General features: G+C 43.8%; 2 pseudogenes; one reads left to right on the top strand and one right to left on the bottom strand.

Annotated features, from left to right (window-relative positions):
- Positions 1-13,058: 13,058 nt before the first annotated feature.
- On the bottom strand, positions 13,059-16,279 carry LOC100338790 (folylpolyglutamate synthase, mitochondrial pseudogene; annotated as a pseudogene).
- On the top strand, positions 14,640-15,668 carry LOC100339039 (mediator of RNA polymerase II transcription subunit 8 pseudogene; annotated as a pseudogene).
- Positions 16,280-19,229: the final 2,950 nt, after the last annotated feature.

Here is a 19,229-nt window from a genome sequence, read left to right as displayed (position 1 = left end):
TAGAATGGGACACACACACACACACAGAGGGAGATCCCCCATTCAGCTTGTTATTTCCGTATCTCTTCCATAGACCAGGACACTATATGTTGAGACATCCATTATCTATTAGAGGCATACTGTACACTTAATTTGATCAAGATATCACGAATCTGATGGCATCCATCACTTATTCAAGGGAAATTGAGTTGATGTGTGTGTGTTATCTTGGATAATGATCGTGCCCCACCAGGTTCTCAATCTTTGCTAATCCTCTTGTTCTCTTTGATGAGGCTGCTCTACCCTGAATGAGTTTTGGAGAGAGTGGAGGAACTCTGGCTCAACTGAAATATCTGCTGGGACAATTTTGACTTTGCATCCAATTTGATACCTTGGCTTCTGGGTTTTCCCCAAGACTGAGATCCCACTTTTACTAGAGTATGGAAAACTGGACTCTTATTTATCCCCTATGTTGGAGTCCCTGCTTTCTAGTAATCTGTGCCCAGCAGATACATTTTCTTTTTGCTGGACCCTGGAGTCTCTGGTTCTAGTCCTTCCCTCAGCCTTCCTTCGGCTAGGTACCAATCCTGATTGATGAGGAGCTTCCTCTGCCATCAGTGAAGACATAGATAGCAAGGCAAATACATACAACTATCTCAAATTTTTCTCTGTCCTTTCTAATCATCATGTGTGGTTCTTCTTTCTACTGAGGTCAGCATCAAGTTGATTTGTTACTTCAGGAGGAAATTAGCTGTCAATCACAAAGACTGATGGCTCTACACCATTCAAACACTCACTCCATAAAATCCAGTCACAGCCCAAGTCCTTCCATCTCTCATTGTCACCTCCTGTGACACCTTTACATAGGGTCCTGGCCTGTTCCCTAACATTCTTCCCAGCTACTGCTTCTCTTTTTTTATAGAAAACTTTAATTTAATAAATATAAGTTTTGAAAGTACAACTTTTGGATTATAGGCAGTTCTCCCCCCTCCATTAACCACCATCCACCCACAAACCATCTCGTCTCCTACTCCCTCTCCCATCACATTCTTCATTAAGATTCACTTTCAATTATCTTTATATACAGAAGATCAACTCTATACTGAGTAAAGATTTCAACAGTTTGCACACACACAGACACACAAGGTATAAAGTATAAAGTACTGTTTGAAGACTAGTTTTGCCATCAATTCTCATAGTACAACACATTAAGGGCAGATGTCCTTCATGGAGAGTAAGTATTGATTTAACAATTGGCACTCTTATTTATTGCTTCTCTTTTATCCTTAGCTTTGTTCTATACTGAAAGGGGCCTCAGATGCACAGGTCACATACGTAACTTTGAAATTTCTAACAGTTACATTAAAAAAAAAACCAAGAAGCATGTAAAATAAAATTTAATAATATATTTTAGTGGTGAGTACTTGGTACAGCAGTTAAGTTGGTGCTTGGGATGTCCTTCATAACATAACTGATGGCTGATTTGAGTCCCAGCCAATGTATTTTGGATCCAGCTTCCTGCTAACAAACAACCTAAGATGTGCAAGTGATGGTTCAAGTATCCAGGTCCTTGGGTTCCCACCACCCACATGGGGAGACCCATATGGAATTTCAAGCTCCTGGCTTTGGTCTGGCCCAGTCCTAGCTGTTGCTGGCATTTGGGGAGTAAACCAGAGGATAGAAAACTGGTCTCTGTCTCTCTTCCTCTGCCTTTCAAAGAAAATGAAAACAAATAACTTTAAATAATATGTTAGCTGTGTATTTTTAAAAATAATAGGTTAACTGTGTATTCACAATACTATCATTTCAAATATAGTGAATATTATAAGAAATTATTAATGAGATAATTTATATTGTTATTTACTCAATGTCTTCAAAGCCAGTGTGCATTTCACATGAGGGGGTTGCCAAAGAGTTCAAGGAAAATGCACGTTCCCCTTCCATTCCATCTTTTCCATCTTTCCATGAAGATTTTGGAGTGCTTTACACTTGCAACAATCTCATTCTCTCCAGTCACATTTCCAGGACTATGTGACCACTTGTGGTCAGTGGTGGATGAATGGGATCATGAAGAAAGAAAGTAGGTACAGGCAACCAATAGTCACAGCTCTGCACCTGTGGAAAGCTATGGCCTAGAGAGGGCCAAGTGGGCCCTCTACAGTGTGGAGCCTTCATATACCTTCCCTTTGTCTCAACAGCAGCCTCCTGTTCTTCTTAGTTGACTCCAAATCTGGCCTAGACCTCTTGACCACACCCCTGCTCCTCTGTCCATTTTGCCATGCTAGTTGCTGTGGTTTGCTAAGTCTCCCAAGTTTCATCTGTTGGAAACTTAATACCCAAAGTCATGAGTTAATGATATTTGTGAGGTGGGGCCTTTGAGAGGTGATTGGGTCACTAGGGCTCTGCCCTTATGAACAGATCATCCATTCCTGGATTAATACATTAATGGATTCAGGAGTTATTGAGGGAGTGGCTTTGCTATAAAAGTCAGCACTCTCTGACACGCTTGCTCTGTCCTGCTGTATGAAAGCCTCCAGCATGGTATGACGATGCCTCAGGAAGGCCCTCAACCAAAGCCCACCACATGCTGCTGCCATGCTCTGGGATGTCCCAGCCTCCAGAACTGTGAGCCAAATAAACCTTTATTTTGTAAAATATAAATTAGGTGGTCTTAGGTATTTTGTCATAGCACACTAAGTCAGCAGCCTAGTAAATCTTGTACATATATTCAAGATGTGGTATGTGAAGGGGTTGTCAGAGAAAATAAAATGCCAAAGGAATGGGAGTCTCTCTCCATCCTCAGGAGGTTTGGCTTAATGATCTGTATTATAATATGGCCAAGTCATCATCTATACAATTCAATCTCAAGGCAGGTCTTAACCTGCTCTTGGGAGATTGGTGTGAAATACAAAGATATGTAGCCTCTCCGAGTCTCAGCTATAAACCCCATTTCTAAATGTAGTTGGTAATAAGGGTGACAAATATTTATACTTTTCTATGTGCCAGAGCTGTTTAAATGCTTCACATGTATTTTTTTTACTGCCATAATAGTTCTATTTTTATTCCTATTTTTGAGTGAGAAAACAAATGCAGAGAGATTAAGAGACTTGTGCTAAGGCCACACAACTGACATGAGAAAGAACTGGAGTTTGAGCACATCCATGCTATCTGGAGAACCGTGAGCTAAACTGAAATGGTGGATTGACAGCCCTTAGCAGGCTTGGTGGTACAAAACAAATGCTTAGTAAATGGCAGCTGCTTTTTCAACAATCTTCAAGATGGTGGCAAGAGTGGTTCAAGGGTAAAAGGAGGAATGGAGGACAGTTCCAGTGACCCCAGAGACACAAAACTCATCCTCAAAACCAGTTGACCAGTTGCTGAAGCCGTTCTTTCAGGTTTGCAGCTGCAGCTCTTACATGCTTTCTCTGTTCCCATAACCTAAGAGCCACTAGTCTTGAGTTAAGTCAAATGACTTAGTGTTTGTCATTCTTGGGCTACTTTTGAGGATATGAAATTCCATTTAAAATTTTTTTTTGGAACCAAAAGTGTCAGGTGGAATACTTAAATATTACAGACCATTGGCCATCAAGAAATTCCAATTATCCAATGGTCCTACCCAGAGATCACATCATTAGGGGGCTCAGAAGGCTCTAGAAAAGTGGCTCATTGTGATCACATTTGATCTCAATATATTGATTATTTGTGGGAGGGAGGAGGAATCATGACATCATTGCAGGGCCACGAGTAAGGCAGCTCCACGACTCACACCAACAGTCCAGACACTTGTAGGACCCATGTTGTTTAAGTATTTACTTTGAATAAAGAATAATTTCTTCCATTTGTACTTATGTACTAACTCCTCCTTTGTACTGCCAAATATCTGTACTTATGTACAATTAAGTAGTCAAAATAGTACTTAATCTGCTTTTGGGGGTCCCCTGTGAAATTCTTCTGCAAAGTACTGAGATACAGAGAACAAAGTTAAAAAAAAAAAACTATACTACATAGCTCTCTAGAATTAGGAATAAGAACATGAATTATCCATTCCCTAGTAGTTAATATCCTTCCTCCTTGTGTTTATTGTGGGCAAATATGGGTGTGGCAGCTCCAAAGGCCCTCTGTGCTTTGTGAAGACCATTTAGTTGACTATTGAATTATCCATAAGAGGTTGAAGACAGCCATGGGCACATGGTAGCTTAGAACTTAGGAAAGAATGTGTACCAATGAATGTATTATTGTTTGTCTATGGAATACAATTTCAGGCTTATTTGAGGAAACAGTTTTTCTTGACTAGATGGCTTCCTTAGGCTAATTTTAAAACTACTCTATATTTCCAGAACATACACTAAGCTAAGGGGAAAAGGCCTAGTGGTTTTTAAGCTGCAAGGAAGATTAGCCATCAGAAACTTCTCTTCAGGAAAGGCAAGGACCAGATGGGATGATGGAAACATGGCCCATCTGACACTAAAATCCTGCTGGATCCTCAGGTGGACATGGCCAGAAACTGTTGCTATGTAACAGTTCCTAAACCCCTTTCTTCCCATACTTAAACGACTTACTTGTTCCATGTGACCCAAACAGCTGAAGCATAGTTAGTCATATTTTCCAACCAAATGCCTGACTTTATTTCTACATCAGCAATTGAATCAACTCAAAACACTAAATCCTCTGAATCTTCACTCTTTTTTTTAAACCACATGGCATTGATGCAGTCATTCCACACACAGCACATTGGCACAGCCACACCTTTGGTTACAGCATTGTGAGTGTGTCTCACTGCCTGGAGGATATGCTTAGCTTCCTTCTGCCCCACTTCAACCTTGTAACTGACAGTTAATGCCACCAACTCCCAGTGCTTCCTTCTTAGGAAAAGGAAGAAGATAATTTAAGGTGTTTCTTTCAGTGGCATAATCACAAATGCTTCTTAGTGAAGAACTAAGTCTTTGGACCCAGGTGTGAAAATCACACCCTATGCCAGCACAGTTTTATAGCAGCTGAATGCCTGTTACTGAACATGAAACCATGACACTCAGAGTTGAGTCAAGGTGAGATGGCTCTTGGTACGTGCCCTTGAGACTGATTCCTATAGTTGGAGTTCTCAGGAGACTGGCAAGCTACCAGTAGTAAGATGTCACCCAAATTTCTTAGAATGAAGTTCACTCTCTTTAGGTTTTTGTTCATCACTTCTTCATTCACTAAACATGGTAATACTGTGTATGTACCAGACCAATTCTGTTTACTGAGGTTGTTGATGTATTCATGAGGGGGGGAACCAAACCAAGTTTAGGTTTAAAACTGGACAAAGTGGGAAATTGAAGTAAAAAGTACTAGGACATATTTAGTCAGTGATGTGAAATGATTTGCAAGTTAGTTACAAGATATCAGATTATTTGGTCTACGTAATTTTACATATTGTGTAAAACAGCCTTCCATGATAGAGATGGTAAACGCTAATAATCTGTGACCCCTGGAAATAAAATTGGTGGCCAAGGGAAGGCTATCCTGGGGAATAACAAGTCCCTAAGATTGACTGCACCTCCCTTCTCTCCTACAATGAACGTGCAAAAGAGGGATTTCCTTGTAGCCTGTCTCTGAGGTAGTATGATCCTGCTTTAATCCCTATACAATAGCTGAGTTAAGAAAAGTAGACAGTTCTCATTTCATCTTTGTGCACTGAAGAGTTTCCATCTTCACTTGTGACAAAGATCAGTATCTTCATGTACCCCTCCCCAGGAGGTGGTCCAGGAGTGGAGATTCCTGTAGCCCTGGCTGTGGAGAGCAGGTGACTGTGAGGATAACTCCCAGGCCAAGGTCAGCAGTGTTCTTCACAGCTCCGTTTCCTCCTTCTCTCCTGCCCTCTTCTCCTTCCTCCCTCCCTCCATCCCTCCCTTCCTTTTCCCTTCTGTCCTGCTTTCCTCCCTTCCTCCTCCTCCTTACACACACTCGTACATCTATGTCTAAGAGCCAGACTGTGCAATAAGAAGTTTGGCTTACATCACTGAAATTACTGTTTAAATCATCTCGCTCTGAATATTTATGCATTCTTACGTTCAAGCCACAGAATCATCAAGCACAGTAAATTCATGCACAAGAGATTGTTTTCAAAGGTTGATGGAAAAATGCATAGTATGAAGAAACTCTAAATGGATTTCAATTTTTTTCCCATTGGGATGGATATCTTTTAATTCCATTTTTCACAAACTTTGAATTAATAGATATTTGCTTTGGTGCAAAAACATTTCAAACCCAGAGTGCTGTTTAGGACATCTGCCATTCTATGGGTCTGTTGTGCATCTCGCTTCCCATGTTGGATTGTTCTCTCCCTTTTTTATTCTATCAGTTAGTATTTGCAGACACTAGTCTTGTTTATGTGATCCCTTTGGCTCTTAGTCCTATCATTATGATCAATTGTGAACAGAAATTGATCACTGGGACTAGTGAGATGGCATTGGTACATGCCACCTCGATGGGATTGAATTGGAATCCCCTGGCATGTTTCTAACTCTACTGTTTGAGGTAAGTCAGCTTGAGCATGTCCCGAATTGCACATCTCTTCCCTCTCTTATTCCCACTCTTATATTTAACAGTGATCACTTTTCAGTTAAGTTTCAACACTTAAGAATAACTGTGTATTGATTACAGTATTCAACCAAAAGTATTAAGTAGAACAAAAAAAAAATACTAAGAGGGATAACGTGTTAAGTTGTTCATCAACAGTCAGGGCAAGGGCTGATCAAGTCACCGTTTCTCATAGTGTTCATTTCACTTTAACAGGTTTCCTTTTTGGTGCTCAGTTAGTTGTTACTGATCAGGGAGAACATATGGTATTTGTCCCTTTGGGACTGGCTTATTTCACTCAGCATAATGCTTTCCAAATTCCTAACAGGGATCACTTTTCAGTTAAAATTTAAACACCTAAGAATAATTGTGTGTTAATTACAGAGTTCAACCAATAGTACTAGAACAAAACAAAATACTAAAATGGATAAAGTGTTACATTGTACATCAACAGTCAGGACAATGCTGATCAGGTCACTGTTTCTCATAGTGTCCATTTCACTTCAACAAGTTTCCCCTTTGGTGCTCAGTTAGTTGTTGCCGATCAGGGAGAACATATGATATTTGTCCCTTTGGGACTGGGTTAATTCACTCAGCATGATGTTTTCCAAACTCCTCTATCTTGTTGCAAATGACCGGGTTTTGTTGTTTTTGACTGCGGTATAGTATTCTATAGAGTACATGTCCCATAATTTCTTTATCCAGTCTACTGTTGATGGGTATTTAGGTTGGTTCCAGGTCTTAGCTATTGTGAATTGAGCTGCAATAAACATTAATGTGCAGACAGCTTGTTTGTTTGCCAATTTCATTTCCTTTGGGTAAATTCCAAGGAGTGGGATGGCTGGGTTGAATGGTAGGGTTATATTCAGGTTTCTGAGGAATCTCCAGACTGACTTCCATAGTGGCTTAACCAATTTGCATTCCCACCAACAGTGGCTAGTGTCCCTTTTTCTCCACATCCTCTCCAGCATCTGTTGTTGGTAAATTTCTGAATGTGAGCCATTCTAACGGGGTGAGGTGAAACCTCATTGTGGTTTTGATTTGCATTTCCCTGATGACTAGTGATCTTGAACAATTTTTCATGTGTCTGTTGGCCATTTGGATTTCCTCTTTTGAAAAATGTCTATTGAGGTCCTTGGCCCATCTCTTAAGTGGGTTGTTTGTTTTGATGTTGTGGATTTTCTTGATTTCTTTGTAGATTCTGGTTATCAACCCTTTATCTGTTGCATAGTTTGCAAATATTTTTTCCCATTCTGTTGGTTGCCTCTTCACTCTCCTGACTGTTTCTTTTGAAGTACAGAAACTTCTCAATTTGATGCAATCCCAAATGTTAATTTTGGTTTTGATTTCCTGTGCTTCTGGGGTATTTTCCAAGAAGTCTTTGCCGGTACCTATATCTTGCAGGGTTTTTCCAATGCTCTCTAGTAATTTGATGGTGTCGGGTCGTAGATTTAAGTCTTTAATCCATGTTGAATGAATTTTTGTGTAAGGTGAAAGGTAGGGGTCTTGCTTCATGATTCTGCATGTGGAAATCCAGTTTTCCCAGCACCATTTATTTAATAGACTGTCCTTACTCCAGGTATTGGTAAGGCAGCAGATCTGGCTGAAAAGCCCATGAGAGTATTACAGGCATGGAAAGCCAAGACACCCTGGGGAAAAAAAAAAAACCTAAATGAAAGATCTCCACGAGTGAGATCCCAGTGGAAAGAACGGGTCATCAAAGAAGGAGGTACCTTTCTCTGAAGGGAGGAGAGAACTTCCACTTTGACCATGGCCTTGTCTAAATATGATCAGAGTCAGTGAACTCAGGGGGCTTCCATAGCCTTGGCAGCTCATGACAAGAGCCTAGGGTGATTACTGATGCCATAAACAAGAGTGTCAATTTGTTAAGTCAACAACAGGAGTCACTGTGCACTTACTCCTCATGTAGGATCTCTGTCCTAAATGTGCTGTACATTGTGATTTAATGCTATAACTAGTACTCAAACAGTATTTTTCACTTTGTGTTTCTATGGGGGTGCAAACTGTTGAAATCTTTACTTACTATATGCTAAACTGATCTGTATATAAAGAGAATCGAAAATGAATCTTGATGTGAATGGAAGGGGGGAGGGAGAGGGAAAGGGGAGGGTTGCGGTTGGTGGAATTATGGAGGGGGGGGGAAGCCATTCTAATCCATAAGCTGTACTTTGGAAATTTATATTCATTAAGTAAAAGTTAAAAAAATTTCAAATCCATACATAGTTTTTAATAATATGTATTTTTTACAAACTTTCTGAGGACAACTCATATACTCCAAATACAGTGCTGCTCTAAGACACTACTCCTGTTTCAGTGGGCAACCTTTACCGAGTGTCCCTTAGTTCATCCTTCAGCCTACTGAGTGAGGCTGTTTATGTAAATGTTCAGTGACTAATTTATGAGCTGCATTGAATTCTTTTTTTTTCTTTTTTTGACAGGCAGAGAGGACAGTGAGAGAGAGAGACAGAGAGAAAGGTCTTCCTTTGCCATTGGTTCACCCTCCAATGGCCGCCGTGGCCTGTGTGCTGCGGCCGGCGCGCTGCGGCTGGTGCACCGCGCTGATCCGATGGCAGGAGCCAGGTGCTTCTCCTGGTCTCCCATGGGGTGCAGGGCCCAAGGACTTGGGCCATTCTCCACTGCACTCCCTGGCCACAGCAGAGGGCTGGCCTGGAAGAGGGGCAACTGGGACAGAATCTGGCGCCCCGACCAGGACTAGAACCCGGTGTGCCGGTGCCGCAAGGCGGAGGATTAGCCTAGTGAGCCGCGGCGCCAGCCAAGCTGCATTGAATTCTATTTCTGATCCATAATTCACTCCTCAAATTCAGCTTCCACCAAAAGTTCTGCCAAATTATGAAGACTCTGCTTGCTTTCCTTTAAATACCTTTTTTTTAGCCTGGGAATATCTTGATCTTTTTAAAGTATTTTTTTATTTATGTAAGGTGAATAAATTTCATGTATTTCATATTCACAGACTTAGGAGCACAGTGATACTTCCCAGCCTACCATCCCTCCTGCCCATGCTCCCACCCTCCCTCTTTCTTCCTTCCTTATTCTTTCTTTTAATTTTCACAATGACACACTTTCAGTTTATCTTATAATCACAAGCTTAACCCTCCACTAAGTATTCAACAAATAGTAAGAAGAAAAAAATATGATGTATTTGAATGAAATTGACATTTTGAGATTTAATTATTGTTACAGCTCCTGTCTCTACTGTTGAGAAACAGTGGTTTTTGTCTTTATTTTTAAATTTCTACTCATTTTCACTTTATTTCAAAGATGGAGAGCAGAAACAAAGATCTTACATCCGCTAGTTCACTCCCAAATGCCGGCAACAGCTAGGTGCTAGAACAAGGTGAAATTAGGTACTGAGAATTCAATCGGTCTCCCACACGAGTGGCAAGGACACAAGTACTTGAGCCATCATCTGCTGCCTCACAGATCTGCCTGAATAGGAAACCAAAAAGCAGAACAAAACTGCTACTCAAACCCAGACACTCCTTTACGGGATGCAAGCATTCCTATGGGCATCTTAACCGCTGCACCAAACATCTGCCTCTAGAGGCTGTTCTATCAATGCTCTCCCGGATAACTGTGTTTTCCTAGTTGCAAAAACTAAGAGTCTATTCCTCCTGTCTTTGACTTGTTTGTTCATGGGTGTGGGATGGGGTGGTGGTGGAAGCATTTGATGCTGTTGACACCATGTTCCATTTTGAGGGTCATGGCATCCATGGTTTCTGTGGGGTTGCACTCAGCTGGTGTTTTTCTTAGTTGTTCTGTGACTTTTCCCCACACCTCTTCTTTCCTGAAATATTCCTTGAGTTTCTCTTCTTGCCCCACCCCCCCTTTTTTTTTTTCCTAAGCTCTAGCTTTGGCTGCCTGATTCACTTCCAATTTCAAATGGCTCTGCCCTGAGAAAGCACTGCCTCTTAAATCTGTATTCCAAGCACGACCTTAACCCAAATTTCCAGTGACTGTTGGACCTCTACATTCAAAAATCTTGGTGGGTGCTGGCATTTGGTGCAGTGGTTCAGTGAACACTTGGGATGCCCATATCCAATATCAGATTACCTGGTTTTAGTCCCAGCTATTCCACTTCCAATCCAACTTCCTGCTAATGTATGCCCTGGAAGGAAGCAGGTGATGGCTTAAGTACCTGGATCCCTGCCCTCCATGTGTGAGACCTGGACTGAGTTCTGGATACTTGACTTGGCCATGGCCCAGACCCAGCTATTTGGGCAACTGGAGAGTCAACAGCAGATGGAAGATCTCTCTCTCTCTTCCTCCCTCCCTCCCTCCTTCCCTCCCCCCACCCACTCTCTCACTCTCTCTCCCTCTCCCTCCCTCCCTATCTCTCTCCCTCCCTCTCTCCCTCTTCTTCTTTCTCCCTCTCAGTTAAAAATAAAATTAAGTAAAAGTTTTAAAAAGGACACATCCACACTGAAAACCCAAAGTCTTTTTTTTTAAAAAAGATCTATTTGTTCATTTGAAAGGCAGGGTTACAGACAGAAAGAGGAAGAGAGAGAGACAGAGAGAGAGAGAGAGAGGGAGAGAGAGACATGCTGTTTCACTTTCCAAATGGCTGCAATGGCTGGGGCTGGGCCAAACTGAAGCGGGAGTCAGAAGCTTCTTCCAAGTCTCCAATGTGTGTTTAGGGGCCCAAGCACTTGGGACATTCTCTGCTGCTTTCCCAGGTGCATTAGCAGGGAACTGGACTTGAATCAGCACCCATGGGATGCTGGCCACCACAGACAGCAGCTTTACCTGCTGTGCCACAGTGCTGGCTCCAGAAAACCAGTCTTGGTGGCACACCAAGTTTTGCAAAGCAAGATGGTGAACGATTGGTCCCATCTGGTTTCTCTGTTACTTACCTCCTGTCACTTATCTCCTCCTTTATTCACTGCTCTTCAGCCACTCTGGTCTCTTATTTTCTTCAAGACATGTCAAGCTCATTCCACCCTCATTGTCTTTTGCAATTTCTGTTCCTCCTCAGAGCCCACTTGCCCTGGTTCTCCACCCAGCTGCCTCCTCCTGACTCTTACCTCACTCAGCCACACACCAGCCACCCTGTCCCACAACATTCTGTTCTATTTATTACTCTATGAATGGAGTCATTCATTGTATACTTGAATGTAGGTTCTGTGGTGTCAGAACCTGGGTCTGTCTATCTCACACTGGAGCCTTAGCACATTGCACAGGGTTGGCACACATTAAACATTCCATTAATGAGTTGTGCATGAGGAAACCAGATTTCTGGTCCTAGATCTGTTACTGAGCAGCTGTGAGCTCTTGAACATCAGCTTTCTCATCTGTAAAAATATGAAGCTATTTTCCAATCATTTTTCCCAAACCATCTAAGAGGTCCCCATAGATAGTGTTAGGGTGGGGAAGTAATGTAAGGAGGCCTGGTTGAGAAGCCTCTGGTACTGTCCCATCTAATGGTACTGTCCATTCCCTCACTAAGTATACTTTTATTTAGTTGTAAATATTGGATTTTCACTTAAAATTTCATTTGCAGAAGGGTGCTCCCATGAAAATTAAAAATATTTGATAATTTTAAAATAACTGATCTGACCCTTTCCATCGTAAATGATGAGTGTGTCTAAAGCAGAACTCATCCTTTCCGTCCTCTAACAAACCAACTTAAAGCCCATTTATTACCATTTTTGGTTTTATCACATAAATTTAGAACTTCAGAATTATTTTTGACAGTTCCTCTTTCCTCCCCCACTGAGTACAGTAAATTACCCAATTGCCTTCCTCATCAACGCCTTATTTCCATTCCCATTGTCTGAGTCCTGGGCCAAGACCAGATATCCTCTTTTCTGGACCATTGCAATAGGCTGCACACTGTCCTCCCTGCCTCCTCTCCCCCCAAAATTACTAATTGGTACAGTCTTTTTTTAAAAAAGATTTATTCATTTGAAAGACAGAGTTGCAGAGAGAGAGAGAGAAAGAGAGTTAGAAGCTTCTTCCAGGTGTCTCACATTGGTGCATGGGTCCAAGCACTTGGACACAGGGAACTGGATGGGGAGTCCAACAGCTGGAACTTGAACCAGAGCTCATATTAGAAGAAGGTGGTGGCTTTACCCGCTATGGCACAGGGCTGGCTCCCTAATTGATACTTTCTCCTGGGGAGTTTAAACCCAAGATTTGAGGGAATCCACAGGTATTAGAGCAGAAATGAGTGAGGATAAACAGCGAGGGGGGGGGGGGCAGAAGCCATGAGTCAGGAGTTATAAGGGGATAGAAACCAGCAAGCAGAGAAAAGAGGAAGGGGGAAGGGGAGCCATTGGCAGCAAAGATAGAAGTGGGAGTGGGGATGGAGAGTGGCTGTGTCACTTGGACAGACACCTGCTGCTGCATCTGCCTCTTTCAGGAAACATTCCTTCCTTCATCACACTGCACCCAGGTCATCTGGCTTTTTTTTTTTTTTTTGCAATACACTGTGACACTTCAATCCGGGAGCGGTCATTTTTACAACACTATGTCAAACTTTTTTTTAAAACATGAAACAGTAAAAAAAAAAATGCGTTTTTTTTAAAACTCAGATATAGAACAAGGATCCCTCAAAATGTTTGTGGAAAATGGAATTAAAATAGCAGATGATTGTGGTGCAAAGAATCTGAGCTCCATGCAGTTGGTAACAATGTACATCTCCCACAAACAGTACCTTCTTGGCTGGGACCTCTTCCAGGACAGCAGTTGCGCTCTGCCCTGCCCGCTGGCCTCTTCTATCTGCTTCGTTCAAAAGAAAAAAACCTGGGTGAGAACCAGGACTCGGCTCTAACAACCGTCAGCGGGCTGGAACTGCATGTTGAATATTCTTCCAGAGAATTCTGGACACGACACAAAACCTGCATCGCTGGTGAGCGACCCCTCGGTCAGGTTGGGGCAGAAGACGGCACAGTCAAACTGGCAGGGCTGCAGCACCTTCAGCAGGGCCGCTGGGTCCCGGTCCCCGGTGGAGTTGAAGAACAGCACTCGCACTTCAGGGCCAGTGCTCTGCCTCTCCCGGTGCCGCAGCGCCGCGAGGAACCACCGCACGCAGGCCTGCACGCTGCTGGTGGTGTGCGCACCGTCCAGGTACCAGGTGAGGGGCCCCCGCCGCAACACCTGCGTGCGGCCCAGCCACTCCGTGTCCCAAAGCCCATGGCGCATGCGGGCTGTGGGCTGGAACGCGGGAGCCAGGGGCAGCTGCCGTACGACGCCGGGCCTGGACAAGCCATCAGCTCCCCGACATCCTGGTGGTCTTGCTGCTGCAGCCAGCAGTAGGCCAGCTGCAAGGCCAAGGCGGCATTGGATCGCTGGTGCTCCCCCTCCAGCCCCAGGCTCAGCGGCGGCCCTCCGTCCTCCAAGGCTTCCAGCGGCGGGCACAGGTAGAGAGGACACGAGATCTGCTGGGCTCGATTCCGCAGCACCGCCAGGGGCCCGTCCGGCTGCAGCACAGTGAAGGCCGGGACACCACGCTTGAAGATGCCCCCCTTCTGCCAGGCAATCTTCTCCATCGTGTCCCCCAGGATGCTGGTGTGGTCCACACCAAGCGAGGAGACGCTGCACACCACCGGCTTCCTGGTGATGTTGGTGCAGTCGTAGGCCCCGCCGATGCCCACTTCCACCATGGCCAGGTCCACCTTCTCTTGGAGGAACACGTGGAAGGCCATGAGCATGAGGAAGCGGAAGCAGGCAGGCATGGAGACATAGCTGCCATCCTTGGTCTCTTCCAGCCGCTGGTAGAGGCGCCAGAAGTGCTTGGTAAAGAGCTTGTGGCTGATGGGCTGCCCGTTGATGCGGATCCGCTCGCGCACCTGCACCAGGTGAGGGGAGCTAAAGAAGCCCGTCTTCAGCCCATAGTTTCGGAGGATGCGTTCAGTGAAGGCACAGCTAGAGCCCTTCCCCTTGGTTCCGGTGACGTGGATGATGTTCAGGCGGTCGAGGTCCTCCACCTGCAGGCCGCTCCGTGCCAGGTACAGCGCCATGGTTTCCAGCTGTGTCTGGGGGTCCCCCAGTTGGCGCTTCGCCTGCTCCAGGTAGCTGGCGTTGGTCTGCAGGGTGTTGAGCATGCGCACGGCATCCTGATACTCCATGCCCGGCTCCTGGGGAGCCGGCCGTGCGCTCAACTCCCGCCGTGCTGCGACCTCTGTCCTGTGTCTTGGCTTTTGATCCATTTTGTATCTTTTGGGACCCTGTGAGTACAAGCAATAGACATTGCTGCTGGTTAAGGATTCTTGGTAGTTCACAGAATTGAAAGAAAATGCGGAGGGAGAGCAGCTTGAGGCATCATTAGATGCACTGCTGAGGCAAGTGGCAGAGCTGAAGAACTCCCTGGGAAGCTTCATTTACAAGCTGGAGCATGATAGGCTAAGCTGGCCCTCTGTCCAGGACAGTTTTGCCTTGCTCTCTGGGTGGTTGAACACTCTGAACAAGGTTGTGAAACGTGAAAAGACACCACTGCCCTGCACCCAGGTCACCATCCGTCTGGTGTTATCCCCAGACCGAGATCATGATCTCATGAGGCAGACTGAAGGACAGGTGCCTATCTTCAGCCATCAGGTGGTCCCTGACCATCTAAGAACCAAGCCTGACCCTGAGGTTGAAGAGAAAGAGAAGCAACTTAAGACACATGCTGCCCGCGTTGGTGCTGATGCAGCTCAGAAGCAGATCCAGAGCTTGAATACAATGTGCTCAAACCTTCTGGAGAAAATCAGCAAAGAGGAGCAAGAATCAGAGAGTGGAGGTCTCTGGCCAAACAAGCGGACATTTAACCCCACAGACACCAATGCCCTGGTGGCAGCTGTTGCCTTTGGGAAGGGGCTGTCCAATTGGAGACCTTCAGGCAGCAGTGGTCCTGGTCAGCCAGGTCAGCCAGGAGCTGGGGTCATCCTTGCAGGAGCCTTGGGACTACAACAGGTGCAGATGGCAGGAGCTCCAGGCCAGCAGCAGCCAATGCTTAATGGAGTGCAAATGGCTCAAGCAGGTCAACCAGGGAAAAAGCCAAGTGGAATAAAAACCAATATCAAGTCAGCTTCAATGTAACCCTACCAGCGGTGAGTGTGGCCAGCAACCTCCATTCCCAGGTGCTCTTTGCAGAATTGGGCAGTGAAATTATCCTTTATTCAAGACTCACCTAATTGGGTACAATAAAAAGAACATGGGCTTTCTTTTTTTCTTTTTCCTTTTCAAGATTGATTTATTTATTTGAAAGGCATAGTTACAGAGAGGCAGAGAGAGAAAGAGGTCTTTCATCTGTTGGTTCACTCTCCAAATGGTCGCAATGGTTGGAGCTGTGCTGATCTGAAGCCAGGAGCCAGGAGCTGTTTCCAGGTCTCCCACGTGGGTGCAGGGGCCCAAGGACTTGGGCCATCTTCCACTGCTTTTCCAGACCATAGCAGAGAGATGGATTGGAAGTGGAGCAGCCAGGGCTAGAACTGGTGCCCATATGGGATGCTGGCACTGCAAGCGGCAGCTTTACCCACTTCCTCACAGAGCCGACTCCTAGAATATGGGCTTTCAGCAATAGATCAACTGCAGCACCACTGCTGACTATGTGGGCCTTGGCCAAGTGAACTAACTTTTCTGAACCTGTTTTATCATTTGTAGATGGTAATAATACCTACCTCATAGGATTATTGTAAGGATCAAAATGAGAAGATGAATGTAAAACTACATAGTGTATGAAATAATACATATTTAGGGGCCAGCGCCGTGGCTCACTTGGTTAATCCTCTGCCTGTGGCGCCAGCATCCCATATGGGCACTGGGTTCTAGTCCCAATTGCTCCTCTTCCAGGTCAGCTCTCTGCTGTGGCCTGGGAAGGCAGTGGAGGATGGCCCAAGTGCTTGGGCCCTGCACCCCATGGGAGACCAGGAGGAAGCACCTGGCTCCTGGCTTCAGTTCAGCATAGCTCCGGCCATTGCAGCCATTTGGGGGGTGAACCAACGGAAGGAAGACCTTTCTCACTCTCTCACTGTCTAACTCTATCTGTCAAATAAGAAAAAAAAATACATATTCAATAAATAAGTTTCTACAGTCAAAAAAAGAAAAGCTGCACCCCTAGATTTCAGGAAGGATTCAGGTGCACAATCAGGAGCAAGAATCCAGACGTCCTCTGAGTCATCTCTGGGAACGATGCTTCATAGCTGCCTGTATCTTCTATTTCTCCACACAGGAGTGAATTCCAGGAACACGGTTGAGGTCTCTTGACAGACATCTGTTATTGGTCATCCATGATGGGAACGTGTCAGGTCTGAACTGGATAATCCCACAGCACAGTGACCCTGTTGGATAAAAAAGAGAGGTCCTTCAGCATAAACTCAGAGGCTTTAACTATAAGAGAACTTCTATAAACAAGCAAACGAAACAAAACAAAACAAAATCAGGGTTTTATTAAGAATGTTGCATATGTAAGATTATTTACAAAGTTGTTTTTGTCTCCATCTAAAAGGAGGCAAGTAAAGTATTTTCCCCTTGAGGGCAGGGTTTCCCCTTTACTTCTATCTCATTCTTTAGTAATCACAAAATTATTATTATTGGTGTCTAATGATTAAATTAAAATGCATTTGAGTGACAAAGAGAGAAAGGGAGAGAGAGAGTGAGAGCAAGAGAGCATCCTCCTATCTACTCGTTCACTCCTCAAATGCCTGCAATGGCTAGGACTGGGCCAGGCTAAAACCAGGAGCCAGGACTCGCCCAGGTCTTCCACATGTGTGGCAGAAACCCAAATATTTGAGACATCACCATGGTTTCCAGCATCTAAACTAATAAGAACCTGGAGTTAGCACACTAATGTAAGGCAAGGATGTCTTAACCGCTAGACCAAACACCCACACAAAATAGCTGATATTTTCTAAGCACACACAGTGAGCCACATATTATACTGAGTATCTTACATCATAATCTCATCTGATCTTACCAGCAGATAGCTATCTTTTATAGAAGAATAAAACTCAGCTCAAAGAAGTTAAAAACTTTCGAGAAAAACACAGCCAGTAAAAAAATAAAACCAGAGTTTAAACTTTGATCTGTGTAACTTTAAAGTCCAGGCACTTAACTACTCTACTTAGAAACTTCACAGTATGCAAATGATTGACACTTATTTCTAGTAAAAATAGTTTCCGTGCTTATTCAAAAGATCTTTTACTATTTCATGTAGTCCTGGACATAGCTACAGCCTAACAAAGCTGAAGAAAAACTAGAGGAAAACTACTGAGATAGCAGAAAAATGGCGGTGGAAAGAAAGCCTGAAAAATAATATGACCTTCAATGTGAAAATTTTTGAATTATGTGATCAAGTCAACCTGAACGTTCATGGACTAAGGGGCTTCTCAGGTTATGGAAAATAATTGAACTTCACATGAGAACTTTTTGTAGACTGGAAGGTGCCATGTTAAAGAGGGCATGGTAATTTTTACTCTAACACATAGATTGAGCTGTAAGTAAAACCAACAAGTGTTAAGTAAAGTTCCACTCACATGTGGGTTAAGGTACTTTAAGGCCACACCACCTTCTCTGGCAGTTGGAGGTCGATGGAGTTCTCTCCATAACCTAACCCCGCTGACTGGACTGGAGGTAATGAGCTTGCTTGACTTTCTCATCCTCATGTTCTTAGAATATGACTCCCTCACACTCAGCAGACTCATAGAATGGCGGATGTCCTAAACAGCACTCTGGCCTCAGAATCAGCCCTAAAGGCATTCTGATCTGGCTGAAAAGCCCATGAGAGTATTTCAGGCATGGAAAGCCAAAACACTCAGGCAAAAAAAAAAAAAAAAAAAAAAAAAAAACCTAAATGAAAGATCTCTGTGAGTGAGATCCCAGTGGAAAGAACAGGTCTTCATAGAAGGAGATACCTTTCTCTGAAGGGAGGAGAGAACCTCCACTTTCACTATGACCTTGTCTAAACAAGATAAGAGTCGGAGAATTCAAGGGGCTTCCATAGCCTTGGAAATTCATGACTGGAGCATGGGGAGATTACTGAGGCCATAAATAAGAGTGTCAATTTGTAAAGTTAACAACAGGAGTCACTGTGCACTTACTCCTCATGTAGGATCTCTGTCCTTAGCGTGCTGTACATTGAGACTTAATGCTATAACGAGTACTCAAACAGTATATTTCACTCTGTGTTTCTATGGGGGTGCAAACTGTTGAAAGCTTTACTTAATGTATACTAAACTGATCTTCTGTAAAAAAAAAAAAAAAAGAAGAAGAAATTATCAATTCCCAACTTGACTCTCACTGGGATTAAACATGACAATAGGTCTGATCTGATTTCATCATCATTTAAAAAAAAATCATCTATTATTTTTCACTTTATGTTTCTGTGTGGGAGCAAACTGTTGAAATCTTTACTTAATGTATACTAAACTGATCTTCTGTATATAAAGAGAATCGAAAATGAATCTTGATGTGAATGGAAGGGGAGAGGGAGTGGGAAAGGGGAGGGTTGCGGGTGGGAGGGACGTTATGGGGGGGAAGCCATTGTAATTCATAAGCTGTACTTTGGAGATTTATATTCATTAAATAAAAGTTAAAAAAAAAAAAAAAAAAGAATGTGACTCCCTCACCACCCTGCCAGGAAGTGAAACTGCCAGCCTTTTCAAGCTACTTCTGGACACAGCCATGGTAGGACAAGTGTGTTTGAAGACATCGAGTGAGTCATTCATGTTCCTAGA

The sequence above is a fragment of the Oryctolagus cuniculus genome, chromosome 1, assembly GCF_964237555.1.
Source record: "Oryctolagus cuniculus chromosome 1, mOryCun1.1, whole genome shotgun sequence".
Taxonomy (NCBI): domain Eukaryota; kingdom Metazoa; phylum Chordata; class Mammalia; order Lagomorpha; family Leporidae; genus Oryctolagus; species Oryctolagus cuniculus.
The sequence above is the reverse complement of the archived record's forward strand: the minus strand, read 5'-3'. Positions and strand labels throughout refer to the sequence as shown.